At 39.2% G+C, this 20596-nt stretch overlaps 1 protein-coding gene across 20 annotated transcripts in view; it reads right to left on the reverse strand.

Moving 5' to 3' along the window:
• The window catches only part of DLG2 (discs large MAGUK scaffold protein 2), a 2231561-nt gene that overhangs the window by 1153384 nt on the left and 1057581 nt on the right, over positions 1-20596 (reverse strand). The gene's annotated exons all lie outside the window — the stretch shown is intronic.

The raw sequence follows: 20596 nt of genomic DNA on the forward strand, positions 1-20596 counted from the left end.
TCATCTAGCAAAGGACAGAACTAGGATTCAAAATTAATGCTGCATTCCCCAAAGCCTGCAAGCCTACTGCTCGACTTTCTCAGCCAAGACAGGCAAAAGGCTGTTATTGCTGTTCCTCCAACTTGAAGAAGCTAGGGATGCCCTCGAACTAGGCCCCTGGATACAAAGAGGTCAGTTTCCAACCAACTTAACTGGGACCAGGACACAGACAGTATATTGGAGTCAGAGCGTGAGCGGATCTGGTTTGGTTTAAACTCTGATCCAGTCTGACAAGAAAAAAAAAAAATCAGCTGTTTGGGGGTCTCTGTCTTTGCCCCCTGAGCGCACAGGCAAGCTCTTTTTTCAGCCGAGGAAACCGGAGGGCTTTCAGTTTATTGCTGTCCCTTCTTACATGTGGGCAACAGCCCAGGGAGCATTTGCAAAGGCAACAGGCTTGTCTTAGTAAAGGCACGGACAGCGCTGCCTGTGCCCTCCCAGGAGGAGCACCATTGTACATTTTGGGTCATGCTGAGGTGTTTTTCAGCTTTTCTGCTTGAGAACTTCTGTCTGTTCTCAGATTTCTGAGTAAACAATGTCAATATTTACTAAGAACGTCCAGGTGCATGGAGAACATTGTGAGCAAAGGCACGGATCTTGACCGGCAGGCTGCTGAGCCTTAAAAACATCAGGTTTGAGAGAACGTGAGAGGGAGACGGACGGTTCTGTCCTGTGAGCTTCCACTTTATTTACCTTGCTTATGTGTTTTTCTTCCGCACTTGATTTTGCTCTCCTTTAGAACAGGGGTTGTTTGTCATTTATCTTCAGATTTCTAGGGGTTTGCACAGGGCAAAACATAATGAATGCACACGATGTTTTTACTATGAATTTGTGAAGGAATTCAACTATGTGATCTTAAGTGAAGAGCTCTCATTTCTGAAAGATGTAAGTAATAATGACTGGCCACCTGGTTCACAAGGTGGTGGTATTAATGAAAGGAGACATAGGAGAACACCCTGTAAACTGTAAAAATAATCACATATGAAGACAAGGCAGATGGATTATGTCCCGTCATTGTCCAACCCAGTGGATGGTATTACCACAGTGCCTACCCCAGAGTAAATACTCAAACAATGTCTGACAAGGAACTTGAACCTTAATTTACCATGAGCAGCATGGTGCTCAATTTCACTAAATTCTCACTTCAACCCCATAAAGTAAAGATACTGTGTGCGTGCATGTGTGTGTGTGTGTGTGTGTGTATGTGCGCGTGCACGTGTGTGTGTACATGTGTGTGTGTGTGCACGCGCGCACTGAGTCGCTCAGTCATGTCCAACTTTTTGTGACCCCGTGGACTGTAGCCCATCAGGCTCCACTGTCTTTGGGATTTTTCCCACCAAGAATACTGGAACAGGTTGCCATTTCCTTCTCCAGGGATCTCCTGACTCAGAGATCAATATTATGTAATACATGAAACAGCAAAAGCCTAGATAGATCAATGACTTGCCCAAGGTCACATACAGCAAGTCATGGAAGAGCTTGGACTGACCATGTGGGTATCTTGTCAAAGTTTTGGTCCTTAATAATTAATGAGCAAGAATGAATGGGGGCGGTAAAAGAGAAGAGGGCAGAAGAGAATTTAATACAGAGGATTATAACTAAGGTAATGAATGCTAACACATAGGCAGCATAGAGAAGATATCGAACAATATTCCTAGGCATAATATATTTTTAAATCTAAGATATTTTCCTTAAAATAAACATTCATGGCCTCAATACAGACTCCTTAGGAAAACAACAAGCAAACAAGCTCTGTAATCAATTCCTTCAGCAAATTTTACTACCAAAGCATGATGAGTATGTTGAAAGCTCTTGAAACTGTCAGCATCTGCTTTGCTGGGGCTCCTCTCATCGGATCATTTATTTGACAGAGGAACAGCTCCAGCTTCTGCAGTTTTCCTTAAATTGCTGAGATTTTTCCCCCCAATTAAATCACCCATTGACAGCAGCAATTCTATTAGGCTACTTTCTTAACTCGGTCACAAAGCAGAAAGATAACAAGGTAAGGCTCACAACAATATAAACCATGTTAAGAACCATCACTCAGTGGCTTCAGATCCAAATCAAGGCTATGAAATACAGGATGACATGAGATGTTGAAATGAAAAATAACAACCATGTTTCTCTGAGGCTCGGGCATTAATACACAGCCACATTTTATATAACAGTCAGCTCAGAGGATTAGTGAAACACAGGCTGCAAAGCCTGGAAACCCTCCTACCCACATTAAGCTAATTGAGTTGGAGACATCCAATTCATCACATTTGCAGCCTGATTTATAAGCAACTCACCCTGCCCTAGAGCAGAAAGTGAAATGTTATAAGCTAGCTATTCTCAAAATTTCAAGCCCAGCAACTCTGAACCTGTCAATATCTTAACGGGAGAGAGAAAAGGAAGACTCTAATTCAAGCACACTCCTGTGACCCTGATGAAAAAATAAATATCCAGTCCACATTTTATGACTGACATTTCCATGAAGAGTCAAGCCATGAATAGGAAACCCTCTGTGCCTGAATCCTATTCAAAGTGCGTCTTCATTTTAGGAAGTTGATGGGGTAATTTAAAGTCAGTTCTTTGCCGGGATGCAACTTCCATGCAGCATAAAGAAAACAATCTTATGACAGTTAAAAACCCAAATTCAGAGAGGCAAGATATTATAGCTCTTGGCTTGCAGAGCCGGGAAAAGCTTATGATACTAACTAATGAACACAGAAAACTGCCTCATACGTCAAAAACACTGAGAGGAATGGGAAGAGAAGCGTAAATTCGGCATTTTGAGTCCTCTCTTGAAGCAAACGGGCTGTCTTAGACCTTCTGCTGGCCCGGGGGAACCTGTTGATCTCTGTTACTGAGAGCCGTCGTGGAATCAGGGGTGCCTCACTGATACACCAGATCAGAAATGGGTTGCCTTCGATCTTTCCTGACACTTTAAAAAGATTTCTTCTCAAGGACAAGCATTTATAAAGGGATGGAAGGAAACTTGAAATTCATTCCAACCAGAAATTCTTAACTTTGAGTCTGTGGTCCTGAGAGAGTCCACAGATGGGCTTTAAGTGATCCACCCTCTAAGTAATCATCTTTGAAATTTTATGCAAAAATTGTGTGGTATATATAAATTGCTGTGAAGGTGAAAGTGCTGTACTCAATATGTCAGCAAATCTGGAAAACTCAGAAGTGGCCACAGGACTAGAAAAGGTCAGTTTTCATTCCAATCCCAAAGAAAGGCAATGCTAAAGAATATTCAAACTACTGCACAACTGCACTCATCTCACATGCTAGCAAAGTAAGGCTCAAAATACTCCAAGCCAGGTTTCAACAGTACCTAAACCATGAACTTCCAGATGTTCAAGCTAGATTTAGAAAAGGCAGAGGAACCAGAGATCAAATTGCCAACATCCACTGGATCATCAAAAAAGCAAGAGAGTTCCAGGAAAACATCTATTTCTACTTTATTGACTATGCCAAAGTCTTTGACTGTGTGGATCACAACAAACTGGAAAATTCTTAAAGAGATAGGAATAGCAGACCCCCTGACCTGCCTCTTGAGAAATCTTTATGCAGGTCAAGGAGCAACAGTTAGAACTGGACATGGAACAAAAGACTGGTTCCAAACTGGGAAAGGAGTATGTCAAGGCTGTTTATTGTCACCCTGCTTATTTAACTTATATGCAGAGTACATCATGTGAAATGCCAGGCTGGATGAAGCACAAGCTGGAATCAAGATGGCCAGGAGAAATGTAAATAACCTCAGATACACAGATGACACCACCCTTATGGCACAAAGTGAAGAAGAACTAAAGAGACTCTTGGTGAAAGTGAAAGAGGAGAGTGAAAAAGTTGGCTTAAAGCTCAACATTCAGAAAACTAAGATCATGGCATCTGGTCCCATCACTTCATGGCAAATAGATGGGGAAACAATGGAAACAGTGAGAGACTATTTTGGGGGGCTCCAAAATCACTGCAAATGGTGACTGTAGACATGAATATTACTTCGCCTCTCCAATGTGCCTTTTATTCAAGGATATAATCATATGTTGTAACTTCATCTCTGTTTCATTGATGGACAAACTGGGATATCAGAGGTGTAATGACTTTCCTTGAGTTGTATGTCCCATTAAGGATGAAGGCAGCTTTATTATAATCTATGACCTCTGATATAAAATAGTACCTCCATTCTTCATCAAATTGCTAGTGATCCCTTTAAGTATCACTATTTGGACAATTCATAAGTTCTGGATTTTTCTTCATCCTGTCTTTAGATTCTAGTGTAAGTGCCAGAAATGTAGTAGATGTTCAGTAAATATTGAATATATTTTGAATATAAATATTCAATAATATTGAATATACTAACAAACTATAATATATGTGACTCTTCCATTTAGAAAAGGATTCCAATTGCAAAGAGCAAATAAATAAACTTTATTTATTAAAAAAATAAATAAATAAAAAATAAAAGATGCTTGCTCCTTGGAAGAAAAGCTATGACCAACCTAGACAGCATATTAAAAAGCAGAGACATTACTTTGCCAACAAAGGTCTGTCTAGTCAAAGCTATGTTTGTTTTTTTTTTCCAGTAGCCATTTATGGATGCTAGAGTTGGACTATAAAGAAAGCTGAGCACTGAGGAACTAATGCTTTTGAACTGTGGTGCTGGAGAAGACTGCTTAGAGTCCCTTGGACTGAAGGGAGATCCAACCAGTCCATCCTAAAGGAGATCAGTCCTGGGTGTTCATTGGAAGGACTGATGCTGAAGCTGAAACTCCAATCCTTTGGCCACCTCATGCGAAGAGCTGACTCAGTGGAAAACACCCTGATGCTGGGAGGGATTGGGAGCAGGAGGAGAAGGGGACGACAGAGGAAGAGATGGTTGGATGGCATCACTGATGTGATGGACAAAAGTTTGAGTAGGCTCCAGGAGTGGGTGATGGACAGGGAGGCCTGGCGTGCTGTAGTCCATGGTGTCGCAGAGTCGGACACAACTGAGTGACTAAACTGACTGATAAATTGCTGTTGTTGTTGTTGTTTAGTAAGAAAAGGACTCATAGTTTTATTTTGTTTTTGTAATTAATTTCTCAAAAAGGCTTATAACTTTGAAATGGTTAAAAACACTGTTGTCCAACAACCTATCTCATACCTGAATCATCTCGATCATATTTTATTGAGGATTTTCTAGCCTCTGTTTGAATACCTTCAGTGACAGGAAGTTCACTATCATATGAGGCAGCCCGTTCTACCTTCGGACTGCTTGATTGAAACAAATAAATAACTTACATAGACTTTGTCTTCTTATTGTTTACTCTAGAGGTCACAGGGCCTAAAGAAATTATAGAGAATAGTCGCTTGTGATAAACAATTCAAAGCCAGGAACGGCCATGTCCTCTAAGCTGAGTCTCTTCTCCAGGGATCCCATCACTCAAGCCTTTGATGTTTCCATCTGAGATGATTTTAATCCCCTCACCGGACTATTTGCCCCTCTCTGGAAACCTCCAATTTGCTGCCCTTCTCCCTGAAATATGCTTCTCAGATCCTAATGCCACACTCTGGAACAGCACAGAATTCTCTCTCTTTGCTCTTGATATAACAATTCCATTACTGTGGCTGAAAACCACATTGACTTTTCCGAGAGCCCCACATACAGACAACTCCTTGAACTGACTTAAGCTGGCCCCTCAGGCTCCTTTTTCTTTATTGTGTGTTGTTCATTTGTTCCCCACTGATCATTCAAAAAAAAAAAAAGTAGAAAAGAGAAGGGAAAGGAAAAGAGAGACTAAAGAAACAGGAAGGGAAAGTGAAGGTAGCCACAGGAACATGGCAGGGAGCTGGAGATGGGGCTTTAAGCACTGGGAGTAAAATTCAAGCTGACCAACAACTATCTTCTCAGTCTTAATAACTACCTTAAATGTGTTTAGCACTATCCTCAGTGTACAAACGTGGAGACTAGAGCTCAGAGCTCAGACTCTTTGAGACCCCATGGACTATACAGCCCATGGAATTCTCCAGGCCAGAACACTGGAGTGGGTGGCCTTTCCCTTCTCCAGGGGATCTTCCCCACCCAGGGATCGAACCCAGGTCCCCCGCATTGCAGGCAGATTCTTTACCAGCTGAGCCCCAGGGAAGCCCATTGTTCACAGAGGCTCAGTGATTTCTCAAACAGCACACTTCTGACGCCCGGCCCACACTGCCCAGCAGCTCTGGTAAAGTACCTGATAAGCTAACATCGCCACTGTGTAGGCTGGTCTTTTAGATATGGCTTCTTTAAAATTTGTTTTTAAAGAGCTATTTCATCAGCAGTTACACAAATATTCAAAGCCATCTCTGAGGTAACTAATGAAGAGGCAGACGCTATGCTTATTGAATCAAACTAATACAGGTGATTTAACTGGAGAGGTTGAAGGTGAGAGAGACTTTTATGCATTTTCAACAACCTCAACTTGGCCCTTTGAGAAAGCTGAAAATTGGCATCAACAAATACAAAGTTAGCAATAACAATTTCTAGCAACATTTTCTGGAAATTGGAATAAGTAAACCTCTGTGACCTGCTAAGTAGAACACACCTGCTTCTTTCCTTTTCTTTAGAAATAGACAAATAAATTTTGGTCTGAGAATCTGGGACCTGAATTCCTGTCTCAGCTTTGGCATTAGCTGTGTGTCTGCCCAGGGAAAATCTCACAACCCATCTTACTCGTGGTTTCTTTACGTGTAAAATAACAGAGTTAGACTTAATATTTCGCATGTTCCTGCTCAGTTCTAAGCTCTCTAGTTCTGTGGATTTCCTGTTGAATATCATGTCATCTGGCCCCTTGGGGAACTTACTGCCTGGGTCTACGCAGTTCATTCTCTAAGTTGTATCAGGGTCACATGCTGTTTGAAGAGGAACCCCCTATTCTGACTCATATAAATATGCTCAATGTCTAGTAGCAGCTCTGCTTTAATTATTCATAATAGAGAAATGAAGCCTATTTTAGAAAGTCTATATGCAAGTTTTATATCGCTTGTTTATAATTAAAAGCTGGTTATATAGATCATTCTCTGAGAAAATAAACCACCAGTAAAACAACTTATTCAATTCCTTCCCTCATAATGCATGCATGCTTGGTTGAGTCAGTCATGTCCCATTCTTTGAGACACTATGAACTGCAACCCATCAGGCTCCTCTGTCCACAGGATTCTGCAGGCAAGAATACTGGAGAGGGTTGCCATGCCCTCTTCCAGGGGGTCTTCCTGACTCAGGGGTCGAACCCGCATCGCTGACATCCTTGTATTGGCAGGTGGGTTCTTTACCACTAGCGCCACCTGGGAAGTCCTCCCATGTAATATGAGAAGATAAAACCGGAACATTTCTAGAGTACCCGATCTGGAGGTTCAATCACTAGAATTTCAAAATGGTTTTTGAAATGACTTCCACATGTGCCCTGTGGCCCATAGGTGGGGCTGAAGGAGACTGTCCTGCATTGGTGCTACAGGCAGAGTGACTTCAAGAAGAGCCTCTGGGATGCATTTTAAATGCACTTACCTGTGACCCCAAATTGGCCACAAGTTCATACACACTCTGCCAACAAAGAAGGAACAGATCACCTGTCTTCAGTGATTTCGGTGAGTCAGTTGGCCTGGGGCAGGGTGGGGTTGGGGGAAGACATACTGGGTGTGCAGCGTTGGGGTTAAATTCACTCCCTTGACTCTGGCAACTCCTCCGAGAGTTGGGGAAAATCAATTCAACTTTCTCTACCATATTTCCTCGTAGAACATTCTCTCTTAAATAAATATTATGAGGCTTCTTTTGTTTATGTCTATAGAGGAATTTAAAAACTGCCTCCTGGAATGCCATTCATACTTAGTAAGGTTATATAAATCCTTAGCTGTATAGTTTCTGTTCACTGCATGATTCATATGCATCTTGGTTTTCTTAATGTATTTAAGTTCTTCACAGAGAAAGGCTCTATTTCTTACTTCCTTTACTGTCTCTCATGGTGTTTAGTAAAGTTCTAGCAACACACATGGCAATCATTCAGTAAACACTGGCATCATGGAGTTCAAGACTGCAGTTTTCAACGTTAGCGGGTGACAAAGTCACTTGAAGAGGAAATAAAAATGCAGAGCCCAGGATTGGTGAAGGGCTACGGGACTCTCTGGACCCTCTGGACCCTCTGGACCCTGTGGACCCTCTGGACTCTCTGTGACTCTGATACACAATCACATTTCAGAAATTCCTGTTTAAGTGTCTCAATTGGTACCGGCAGCAACAACAGACACTCGATAGAGAAAATAGCAGAGCAATGGTTAATATTATAAAGTGTTCAAATTTCAGGCTCTGCCACTTCTGACCAATGTGTTTTTAGGAAATGATGTAACTTTTCTGGCCTTAAGGTTTTCTTCCTTACTTACCCACCTCCTGTACTGTGGGAAAACTGGACCAGTTTTCAGTGGCCTCCTGGCTTTCTTGCCTTGATTACAGTCAGAAATATACATTGTGAGCCAGAACACATCCACATTTAACTGAAGCACAGGCTTCTACTTTTGATGTACACTCGTATTTCCTATTGTTCTTTTATTCTAGTCTAAAATTACCAAATAAATTCATTTCACATTTGATAGTAAGTCAGTTGCAGTTTGAAAATCCTGGACATGATGATTTCTACTATCCCCTTCAGTTTTACAATATATGGTTCTCATTTTCTGGTAAATAAATTTAGCACTGTGACTAAGAGTGAGGGGTCTGATGTCAGACTAGCTACATTCATACCCTGGATCTAAGAAGAATTAAATGTGTAACCTTAGAAAAGCTTTTCTTCCTTCTCAGCACCCACTTTTCTTTTCTATAAAGTGGGAATAATAAGAAAAGCTAACTTACAGGGTGGCTAAGTGAAATAACCCAGTGTATGCAAAGCATTTAGAATAGTGCCAGCATATATTAGGAATTCCATAAATACTATATTTTACACTGCTATTATTTCTCCTAAAACAAACTCTATACAGAAAACTTGGTGAACAAATTCATAAAAATAGAACTTCACAAAACTGAATTTTAGACCCTAGCAGCTTCTTCATAGGTGCCCCCGCCCCTGCCAAAGGAACTTAGTAGTTTTGTTGAACAAATATAAATGGACAAACACAAACCACTGATACAAGCAAAATCTCCTTGTTAAAGAAAACTCCAGGCAACCTACACTTGATTTCAACAACAATAAAACTGTACCACACAAGATCATGCTAGAGTTACCCCTTCCAGTTTAAAGAAGTGGGATTTGATCTGTATTTAGAATTAGTGAATTCTGATTATAAATACATTGCCAGACATAAAACAAAAACTGTTCCCATTTTCACAGGTTAATAATATTCTCCAAACTTTTAATATATCTAATGTGTGAATTCAATAAGGGCATTATATATCTCTATTTTATTGCCCAACACTTGCTAGGTATCCACTTGTTACTATGAAGCAATGCTTTTTAATTTTTAAGCAGTACATGCTTAAGTAATACAAAATTATATACCTAAATCAGTGCTTCCCACCAAGTAGCTACCTTGAAAGATTGATTATAATGTTCTAACATCCTCCAAAACTAGCCACAAAGCAGAGTACGTTTCTTTATGCTTCAGCAAAGTTTTGTTTGGATCAGTCAAACCTGGCTGTGTTCCCAACTGATTTGCTATACTTTATTTGAACTAGCCAAAGGGACATTCACTTTCACATGAAAGGCAACAATTTTGAATAATATACCTTTGCTTAGCTGAGATGGGGGTATTCTGTAGTACAAAACCATTCTCTTAAAGACAGCAGATGGGAAAATATAACAAGAGTTCATCTCTACTGAGAGTTCAAAGAGTAGATTAATCTTAAATTTAGATCTCTTCTTTTTGTATACATATACATTTTCTACTTTATAAATAAAAATTATCATTTATGAACACCTACTAGGTGCCAAGTCCTATTCTAAAGACTTGCCACGTATTATCTTAAGTAATTCCTACAATAATCTGTGAGTTCCAGGTTATTATTTACCATAGGGGAGAAGCCAATAGATTTGCTAAAGGACACAGCTAGAAAGAAAAAGAGCCAGAATTTGAGCCCAGGGTGGTCTGACTCTGCTTTCCCCTGTACATTATTGCTTTTCTGGATTAACTGAGAAAGAGTTAAAAAAAATCTAAAACTCAGTGGATGTCAACACTTACTTATGAATATATGCATGAGATGTGGAATAATGTATAGACAGATAGATACACACACACACACACACACACACACACACACACACACACACACGTGCTTCCTGGTGGCTCAGATGGTAAAGAATCTGCCTGCAATCCAGGAAACCCAGGTTCAACCCCTGGGCCAAGAAGACCCCCTGGAGACGGAAATGGTAATCCACTCCAATATTCTTGCTGGGAAATCCCATGGACAGAAGAGGCTGGTGAGCTACAGTCCATGTGGTTGCAAAAACTTGGACATGACAGAGACTTTCACTTCATTTCACATATACATATATATATGTTTGTGTGTGTACTAATAAAAAACGATTGAAAACATGCTTACTAAAGGGTTACAACTCTGAATTTCTTAAATGGGGGAGGAGTGTAGGAGTTATACATTGTTTTAGAGCAACAATGACCACAGCATCATTACCAACAGCAATAATAAGCATCCTTCACTGGTGGGCAGCCTCTGTGAGCTTTATGTATATTACTTCTAATTCTTATGGAAAGCCTTGGCCATAGTGAAATCCTAGTCTTAAGAAGCAATGTGTTAAGTCTTGAGTTAACCCTTTAGGAGTAACTAAATCTACAAACAATCACTAATGACACCTAGTTAGGATTGTTCTAAACATTCCTCATTTGAAAAGAAAAAACTTATTATGCCTTTAATATACATAACAATCTAGTATTTCTTAGAGAAAAATTCATTATTGTTATCATCACACAGCTGGGAAAAATAAGAGATTTGGATGCCATTCTCCTGATTTATTTTTCCAAAGCCATGGCGGGGACCCATTAACCCCTGGTGGGCTAGCTCTAATGAACATTTATGAATTGCGAGATACTGTGGTAGGTCCCGTGCCCACCATTTTCTTCTTCCCTTTTTCCAGTTTCTGGCTTAAATACCCAGGATTATTTGAGGTATGCTATTGGTACACTTCCCAACTAATGATAATTGAAGCAAGAAATGTTTCATTTGCTTAGAGTTTTGATCAGGAGCGTTTGTGCCTGGATTCAGTATATGTCTGTCAAGGGTATATTTCACTCACATTTTCTCTCGCCAAGGTTCTGGGCCTGGAACAAAATGCATTTTTCACAAATGTGTAAATCTCTGCCAAACTGTTCTTAGACTTTTATTAACTAAGAGCTTCTCAATTTAGCTTCACAAAACTGTACTTTTTTCCCCAAGACCAGATGCTTTCTGAACCATCAGGTCAGCTGCTTATACCATCTAGTGGAGAGAGACAGAAATGAACAAAGTTTACATTTTTGAAAATTTACTAATTTTCTAAAATAGCAAAATCAGCTTAGTTTTCTAACTAGTAATATTAATAAAAGGACTATGGCTAGAAAGGAAAACAAACACATAATTTTCAGCTGATGGTCAGGACTCCATGACTGTTAGAGTCAATATATTTCATCAGCTTCTTTCCTTCCTCCCTCCTTTCCTCCCTCTCACTTTCTTTCTTTCTTTCTCCCCTTCTCTCTCGTTCTCTTACTAAAATTAGTGGCTAAGTGAGGTGGTGCTAATGATAAAGAACACATCTGCCAATACAGGAGACCATAAGAGACACAGGTTTGATCCCTGGGTTTGATCCCTGAGTTGGGAAGATCCCCTGGAGGAGGGCAGAACAACCCCCTCCAGCATTCCTGGAGAATCCATGGACAGAGGAGCCTGGCTAGCTACGGTCCATAGGATCAGAGAGTCAGACACGACTGAAGCCAACTGAAGCATTTATACATGCACAACAAGTACTGACCAGTCCATCCTAAAGGAAATCAACCCTGAATATTCATTGGAAGGACTGATGCTGAACCTAAAGCTCCAATACTTTGGCCACCTGATGCGAAGAGCTGACTCATTGGAAAAGACCCCTCTGCTGGGAAAGACAGAAGGCAGGAGGAGAAGGGAGCACACAGAGGATGAGATGGTTGGATGGCATCACTGACTCAATGGACATGAGTTTGGGTAAACTCTGGGAGACAGTGAAGGACAGGGAGGCCTGGTGTGCTGCAGTCCGTGGGGTTGCAAAGAGTAAGATATGACTTAGTGACTGAAGAACAGCAACAAGTATTAAAAAGGCATTTAGTGTTTGGACAACTCGATTCTAGGCACTATAGAGAAGCCACATATTTTTCAGCTATAAGATATGATCCTCTTCTATGAGAAATGTATAACTCAGTTTAAAAAATAGAAACATTAGACTACTAAGGCTTGTCCATGGGATTCTCCAGGAAAGAATACTGGAGTGGGTTGCCATGCCTGCCTCTAGGGGATCTTGGCAACCCAGGGATCAGACCTGCTTCTTTTACATCTCCTGCATGGACAGGAGGGTTCTTTACCATCGCCCCACCTGGGAAGCCCACTACTGCTTAAACACTGTGATAGATTACTCACTGCTCCACGGTCTCCTCGGTGGTCTTCTCTGTCCACAAGCCCCTGACACGGTGGTAGTGCTTCCTGTGTTTCAGTCCCCAGCATCCTCCTCCCCTTTTGCTAAGCAGTCCCATTCATACCACCTCAACTATACAGAAAATGCCTAAGTCTTCATTTCTGGATCACATCTCTCTAAATTCCCAGATCTTTATTTCAAACTGCCTGCTAAGCCCTTCTACTTGAGTGCAGCATATATAGCTCAAACTCAATTATTCAGATCTAACCTCAGAATCTTTTCACCCCACCCTTAAATCTATCCTTCCTCTGGCATTCTTGATTACCTGCTATGATACTTTCCCTATGCAACTGGTCAAATTTTTTTTAAAAAAATGTGTGAATTAACCTCCATTTCTTTCTCTCCTCTATCTTCTATACTCAATGGGTCTCAAGTTCCTGATGGTATCTTTTCCTCAGTAATCTTTTTTAGTTTATTCCGTGCTCCATCCCCAATGTCTCTGCTGTATCTCAGAGCATGTCCACCTGTTGCATTTTGCCTGATGTCCTTGACTGCGATACACCTTTTTCTTGTTTTTCTTCCAATCTGCTGCATGACATGACTAATGGTCTAATTTGCAACTATGACTAGGAGTCTCCTCTTTTTAAATTGCATAGTCATTCCTCATTACCTACAAGGTGAAGTCCAGTCTCCACAGCAGGCCCTTCATTACCTGTTCCCATCCATCTCCCTTGTTTGAAGACATGCTTTGGACCCACTTCTGTATACCTTCTTAGTCCTTACATTCCATCTCTCTGCCCCACTCAATTCTAAATAAAAATGTCTGCCATTTCTAGAATTCTTCCATACTGATATGCAACTGCTGGAATCTAGGACAACCTTGACCAATCTGCTTTGTCTCCAACTTCCTTCAAGTAAAAAATAACCTCCCATATACTGCTTTCTCTGACCACATCAGTCCCCAGATCTCCAGCTCAGAAAAATATTAAAGCACTTCTCTAGGTCTTGGGAGAATTTTCCTCTCCTTTGTTCCTTTCTTCATTGCACATAAGAAGACATGTTGCATGTATACATCTATCTATTGCATGTAAGCAACTAGAAGGCATATTCCTCTTTGTGTCCTCCAGGAATAACATAGAGCCCCACATATAGGAGAAGGTCGAAGATATTTTACTGTACAAATGAATGAATAAATAAATGAATCAATCAATATTCATAAGAGGTTCTGTTCATATTAAGCTTCACTGCATTTCAGAAATGCTAGATGATTTTCCTGAGGTTACCCTGCCAGGAATTGCAGAGTCAGGATTCAAAAATCTATTTTTTGGCTCCAAAGCCCATGATGTTTTACAATAACCACACTACTTTCTGCCTGGAAGCAATGAAAACCTGGACTGGGATAGTAGATGTGGATAAAATGAGGAAGGTGAGAATAGTCAGACATTTGAAAACCAATGAGCGATTACAATGAAAAAAAATCCATAAGAAACATCAAAGTTTCTCATTTAGAATATTAGCATAATATTATTACATACTAATATCAAAACATCAATAGCAGTAAGGATAGCTACCATTTTTGCATATTTCTTATGTGTCACACTGAGCTCTTTGTAGAGTTCAAAACTCAAAGAAATATCAATGAATGCCATTATTTTACAAATTAAAGAAACTGAGGCTTAAGGCAGTTAAGAAAAACTTGAGAGAGCTCACACAGCTAATAATTAGAGGGCCAGACATTTGATCTGGAGTCTGATTCTAAGGCCAGGATGAATTTTTATGTTAAACTTTTCTATTGGTTGTACTAGCCATCGTCTATGTATCTATTATGTTAATAGTATTTTCAGAAGTGTATATATATAAACAAAAAATAATTTTATTTGGAGGAAAGGGTCTCATGACCAAACATGTTTGGAAAATAGTGTATTAACCATGTCCCCATCTTAGAAGTTTATATTGCATGATATCTTACGAATGACTGAGAAATTCTTCAATAAAGTTAATGGATCTAACCTCTCAAATGTTTTCAGCATTCATCCCTTTATTGTCCTTATAATGCTGACAAAATCCCATTGGAAATACTTTGGGAAATGCTGACTTAGTTTCACTGTAGATGCCAATGAGGGAGAAAGAGGAAAAATAAAAACAAAAATAAGATGGGGTCAGGTTTACAGGAGCTTATACATTTATTAGGAGCAAGATAAATGGAACAGCTAAAGGAAAACACAAACCTGACTCCACAAAAAATATTTAGATTAACAGAATAAGGTATACATAAAAAAGCTAATTATGCAAACTCCTTGTGTTACAGGATGTTATAACCAAGTGGAGTCAGGCAAGAGTTAATAGGAAAGACTTCATGGAGAAAGAGAATTTATTACTGTGGTTAAAACATACTTTCCTATAAGTATGCTCTGGCAACTCTGGTAAGAAAATAGTTTGTGGAACAAAGTACAGTTAATCTTTTCTGCCTGCATTTCTGTATATTGGCTTCTTCATTCATGAGCAATCACTCCCTATAATTTCCCCAAATTTACCTTTCCCCCAGATTCCCCATTGTTTTCCCATATACATTTAACAAATGCCCATTTGTTCAAGATGTAAGAGTGTATCCTAACTTCTCATAGTCTCACTTTCCAGTAAATCTTCCTAGAATTGTTTATCTGGTCTCAATGAGAATCAGAAGACAGAATATCATATTTATCTGATTAAAGCAATCCATACCAATCTATAAAAAATAGCTTTAATCTTCCCTGTAAATAATCACTGATGGCTTTGACTATAAGATGTACCAACTTTTGGGGTACCTTAGGAGATGCTGCCAATTTTAATTGCAAGATGTCATTGATTTTAGGACACACTCAGATTTCAGATATGTAATACATGAGGAAATAGGTTTAAAATTGATGAAATGCTGTCTGTGATGATTAGGCAAGGGGACAACAGATGGAGAAAAATAAGAAGTCTGTGCCTTCATTTCTTGCTTATTTAAATATCAATGTCACCAATCCCCCAGAATTCAACTGTTCATACTGCCAATGATAAATAATTTAACAAGTATTTGTTGCAAGTCTGAGAATATAATAATGAATAAAACCAACACAGATTGACCTTGAAGGCATTCATATAATGATGATAATATTGACAGTAAATTTATTAAAGCAAAACTAACAGTTATAAAAATTTCTGATCAAACAAATATGGTAACGTGAAACAGCATGGAGTAGCTTTATTCATTTATTGATCAATGTTTGAATCTGTAACTTGTACAATGCTCATTTCTGAAAATTGTAAGATAGTTTATGAAATTCAATACATACAGAATGAACATTTTAAAAGCTGAATAACCAAATAAAAAGGACAGAAGTAGACCTTGCCAGGCCCTGGGGAGGATAAGCATGAAGGGTGTGGTGTGGATGGATGTACTTGATTTTTCCGATGACACACACACCTACTTAAGAACTCTCCGTTGCTCAAAACGCAGTGTGCTCTCTTGCTGAGAAACAAATCCTTACAATCTCAAGAGATTCTTCAAAAGGGAACTAGCCCCAAATAACGAATTCTTGTCTTGGGAGAGAACATAGTGCCTTGGGGAGTTTACTACTGGGTAGATAGAAATATTTTAAAGATAGAACCTATTTCCCTTCTCTTTTCTCATCATGTTCCCATCTATCACCACTCTTCCCTGTTCTCATTTAGGAAAGTGAGTTTCTTACAAATTCACTTATATTTTGCATCTGCTTAACTTTTAAGAATAAGGTTATATGGGGAAAGAAAAAAAAAAAAGACCTCCAAATTTTACACACCTAGAGCCAAGGAAAGACAATTTGACCCTAAGATCTCTTTAAAAATAGCAGAATAGTTTAGGGGAAGGTGATATAGCACAGGAGTGATAAAGAATACAGATTTTGGAACCAGAAAGATCTGAGACACCAATGAAGACATTCCTTTTCACTAGTTCTGTGATGGAAAGGGAACTATTGGATTTTAAAATCAGGTATAATGCCTCACTGAGGTCAAGTGAGATAAATAAAATAAAAGATTATAAGGTATTTGTCATGGTAGCAGGTTGATGATAATAAACAAAGTCAAAAACAAAGTTTGGTTGTGCTTACTATGTGCCAGCCACTTACTAAGCAATTTACATGTGTCATTTTATTTAATTAGTATAAAAATCTTATGAGATAAATATTATTATTACCTTCATTTTACAGAGGAAGAACCTGAGATAGAGAGCTAACAGATACTCTGTAAAAAGCACTCTGATAGACGCCTGGGGTCTCACAGTGCCTAAGATTCAGGAATTTGAATTCCTCTTGCAGAGTAAGGATGAGCAATACATCATTAGAACTCAGATTCCCTCAGAGAGCAACACGCATATTTAAAATCACACTTTACTGTCTTTTGTGTCTCCATTACCTATTACGATACCCATAGTAGATACTCAATTAATATTTATTGAGTTTATCTAAACTGAAAAGAAAATGCTCACGCTTTATTACAGGCCAGTTTCTTTCCTGGAGGATTCTAAGGCATTATCTGAAGAGAACACATCCCCATCTGGAGGCCAAGAAAATAAATTCTATCCAATTCACTGCTAAATTGCATTTCTCCTTCTAACCCCATACTTCACACTGGCCGAGGTGCTCTAATAGAAACAGGCTAACCAATCCATCTATCCGCCAAGCAGCAGGGGTGCTCCAAAGGCAGATGAATCTTAGAACTGAGGTTTCAGGTGCTACGCAGCAATGGGAGAAAGACTGTCAAACCTGCAACAGGGAGATTACTCAGCTAACGGTTGGGAGCCCACTAAACACGACATTTAAACTGTTCTCCAGCAATCTCACACTCTGTTCAGGCATGCCATCTGTAAATTCCTAATTAATACTAGAGAACCACATTGTTGTCTATTTTTTTTTAAGACTCATTTTGATGATAATATTTTGATACTATTTTTATTGAAAAATAAATCTTTTTTAGGATTTATTTAAGATTTATTTTGACCATTTTTAAACTCTTTATTAAAATCCTCAGAATATTGTTTCTGTTTTATGTTTTGGTTTTCTGGTCACGAGGCACACGGGATGTTAGTTCCCCGACCAGGGATCGAACCTGCAATCCCTGCATTGGAAGGTGGAGTCTTAACCACTGGACTGCCAGGGATGTCTTCTAAGTAGAATTCAGGGGGAGGTATCTAATTGTGTGTTTTATCTCCTCACTCTTCTTCCTTTTAATGCTTGACCCAAGAGCCCCAGACAGATCAAAGAAGCAACAAGGTTGAAACTGTGCCAGGTCTAATGGAGAATTTGTACCCTCTTAGCATATCTCTGACTCTAATAGGCTTCCTTTAAGAGAAAATAACACATTAGATTTTAATCATGGCAGGTTTTCCAAACACTTGAACTGTGATAATATAATAAACTCTTCACGACGTGATTAGGGAATATGTACTGTGACTATAAAAGTACATGTGCTTGAGTCTGATCATGCAGGGCCATGCCGGGGCCAACTCGTCCTGTCTCATGAGAAGCTCATGTGACATCTTTGTAAGTGCGTTCAGTAGCTTCAGGTTGGTAACCTGAAATCAGCCATGATGGCAGTGTATACACCGTGACATTGGCAAACACAACAGATTGGGCTGTTTTCTTTTCTGGAAAAATTGTGCACATTTATTTCTATCACTATTTCCAATAGAAGAAAGGTACACAGACTCTTCATTAAGACAATCTAATAGTATATCTTGTTCAGCACAAACAACACTCTAGAGGGTCATGAGGGAAACCTCCTGGCCCCAAAATAGCTAACTCGCAGGCTGGGTGCAGAAGCCCTGGATGAGGTCACCTTTCCATTCTCTTTACAATACACTAGGGGGCCACACTGCTTAGCTGGTAATTCTGAAAAGGAAGAGAAGCCTATTCTAACCTTGATGTTTCATACCAGAGATTTATTACTCACAGGTGCCTACTTTTTAAAACTGATGTGAGAAATCTTCAACAAAAGACATCACTACAGTAAAACCATGAACATCAGAAAAATAAATAAATAAAGAATATAGTAAGAAAGAAGATAGAAGGGAGCAACTGAAACAAAATAAAGCTGAAGAAAACCAAAGTAGAAGACACTGAACTCTGAGATTCCTGGAGTCAAGAGATAAAGGGGAGAGAGGAAAGATTCCTTTATATCTGAGAGATGATCTTCAGAAAAAAACAAATTGCCTTCAACTTGAATAGACATTTTCCAAATGAGGCATGAAGCCGCATAACACATGGTATAATCCCCCAAACTGCATATGTTCAGATAAATAGATTATCAAGTATATGCTGAATATGTAACATATAAAATGAAGATCTGATAGTCTTTTTATTACTTTGTTCATATTTTTTCACTGTTGCCAGGTTAGCTTTAGACTAGCCACCGTCATCCTTCTCATCTTAAAGCCATTGGGAGCTCTGCTCTAGAGCTGATTTTAAAAAGGACGTGGTAGGAAGAGGGAAAAGGCAAGTTGGGAGGACTAAAAGGAGGGGAGGCTTTATGAAGGTTCTTACAGGAGTTTTTCATCCAGTTAGAAAAACACCTGAAGTGCAACTCCTCTCTCTGCAGTCCAGTCTCCCAGCTCTGCCCTTTCTCAGTTTGCACGGGTCATTACTGATTCAGGATGAGCAATGTTTGTTTTTTGTTTTGTTTTTTTTTTTTGCAAAGATGAAAGGTGCTTAAAGCAGGAAGAGATTCATCTGACCCTGGAGTGAAATCACTGATTTCTACAGTTAGACTGAACCCTTAGAGACAACTCTGTGCTCTCCTGCTGAAGAAGGAGTCCTTTCTTCTATATCACCTCTAGGTCATCAGACAAGCCTGGATGATTTCTAGGGACAGGGAACTCCTGACTTACGAAACAGTATTTTTTGGAGGTAGCTCTAATTGACATAAGTTGTGGTCTTATAATGATCCCAAATGTACATTCCTATTAATTATACACAGTGGTTGTGCTTATGCCCACCAATATGATTCTGACATGACAGCCCTAAGTATGAGAAGGTAAATCCCTGTTCTCTATGCTTTTATCTCCTCTTCTCCTGTCTGAGCATACCTATTCCCACCCATCAGTGATTACCAAAGAAAATTCTTTGGAAAAGAGTTCTTTTCTTTCTGGGAAGAAATGAACAATGAGTTTCAACAGCAATATATTAAATATTGACTGGAATTTGATAATTAGCCTGATATTCTAACGAATGTGTGGGAACCAGAATTAGTTCATTTAATAATGCAGGTTTAGGCTGCCAAGGTACTTAAAATGTACCAAATTTTGTAACTATATTAAACATAATATAACATTTCTCTGATGTTTTGGAAGGTATAATAAGATCCCAGAAGGCATCAGGGCAACCTTCATGGCTACATTTTTTATTGCAACACAGCTTTATGAAAGTGCCAGTGAAGTGAATGTTCTAGCTAACAAAATAAAAAGTTTTTAGCAATATCAAGGGGCTATTTGGTAATTTTTGTTTTGTTTTGTTTTACATTTAAGTTCGCTCCTATTACATCATTGACTCTAGTTCCACTTTCCCTTTAATTGACTTTAATCAACATTTATAAGCTTTTACCCAAGACACAAAATCCCATAGCATCAGCAAAGCACAGTAAACTGCAACCAAGGAAGACAGAAAATTCTTAACTCTCATTTCATTGTCCCTTCCTGTCAAAATAGCACTTACCAAAAAATTGTTTTAAATCTAAGAAAAAAAAATGTAGAAAGCATTGGAAAAGTATGACACCAAATAGGAAGACTTATAAAATAGAGCTGTTGATGAACCAACTCACAGTTTCCTTTTTAGTTTACGTGGTAAGGCAATTACTAGGTGTCATCATGTTATATTTATCTGGAGCCAAGCAAATAGAGGGAGAGAGACGATTTGAACGAAATCTTGATGTCCTTGTGGGCTCCGTAAATACACGGATCAGTGTATTTTCCCATTCAGTGT

Source organism: Cervus elaphus, chromosome 2, assembly GCF_910594005.1.
Source record: "Cervus elaphus chromosome 2, mCerEla1.1, whole genome shotgun sequence".
In the NCBI taxonomy this organism is placed as follows: domain Eukaryota; kingdom Metazoa; phylum Chordata; class Mammalia; order Artiodactyla; family Cervidae; genus Cervus; species Cervus elaphus.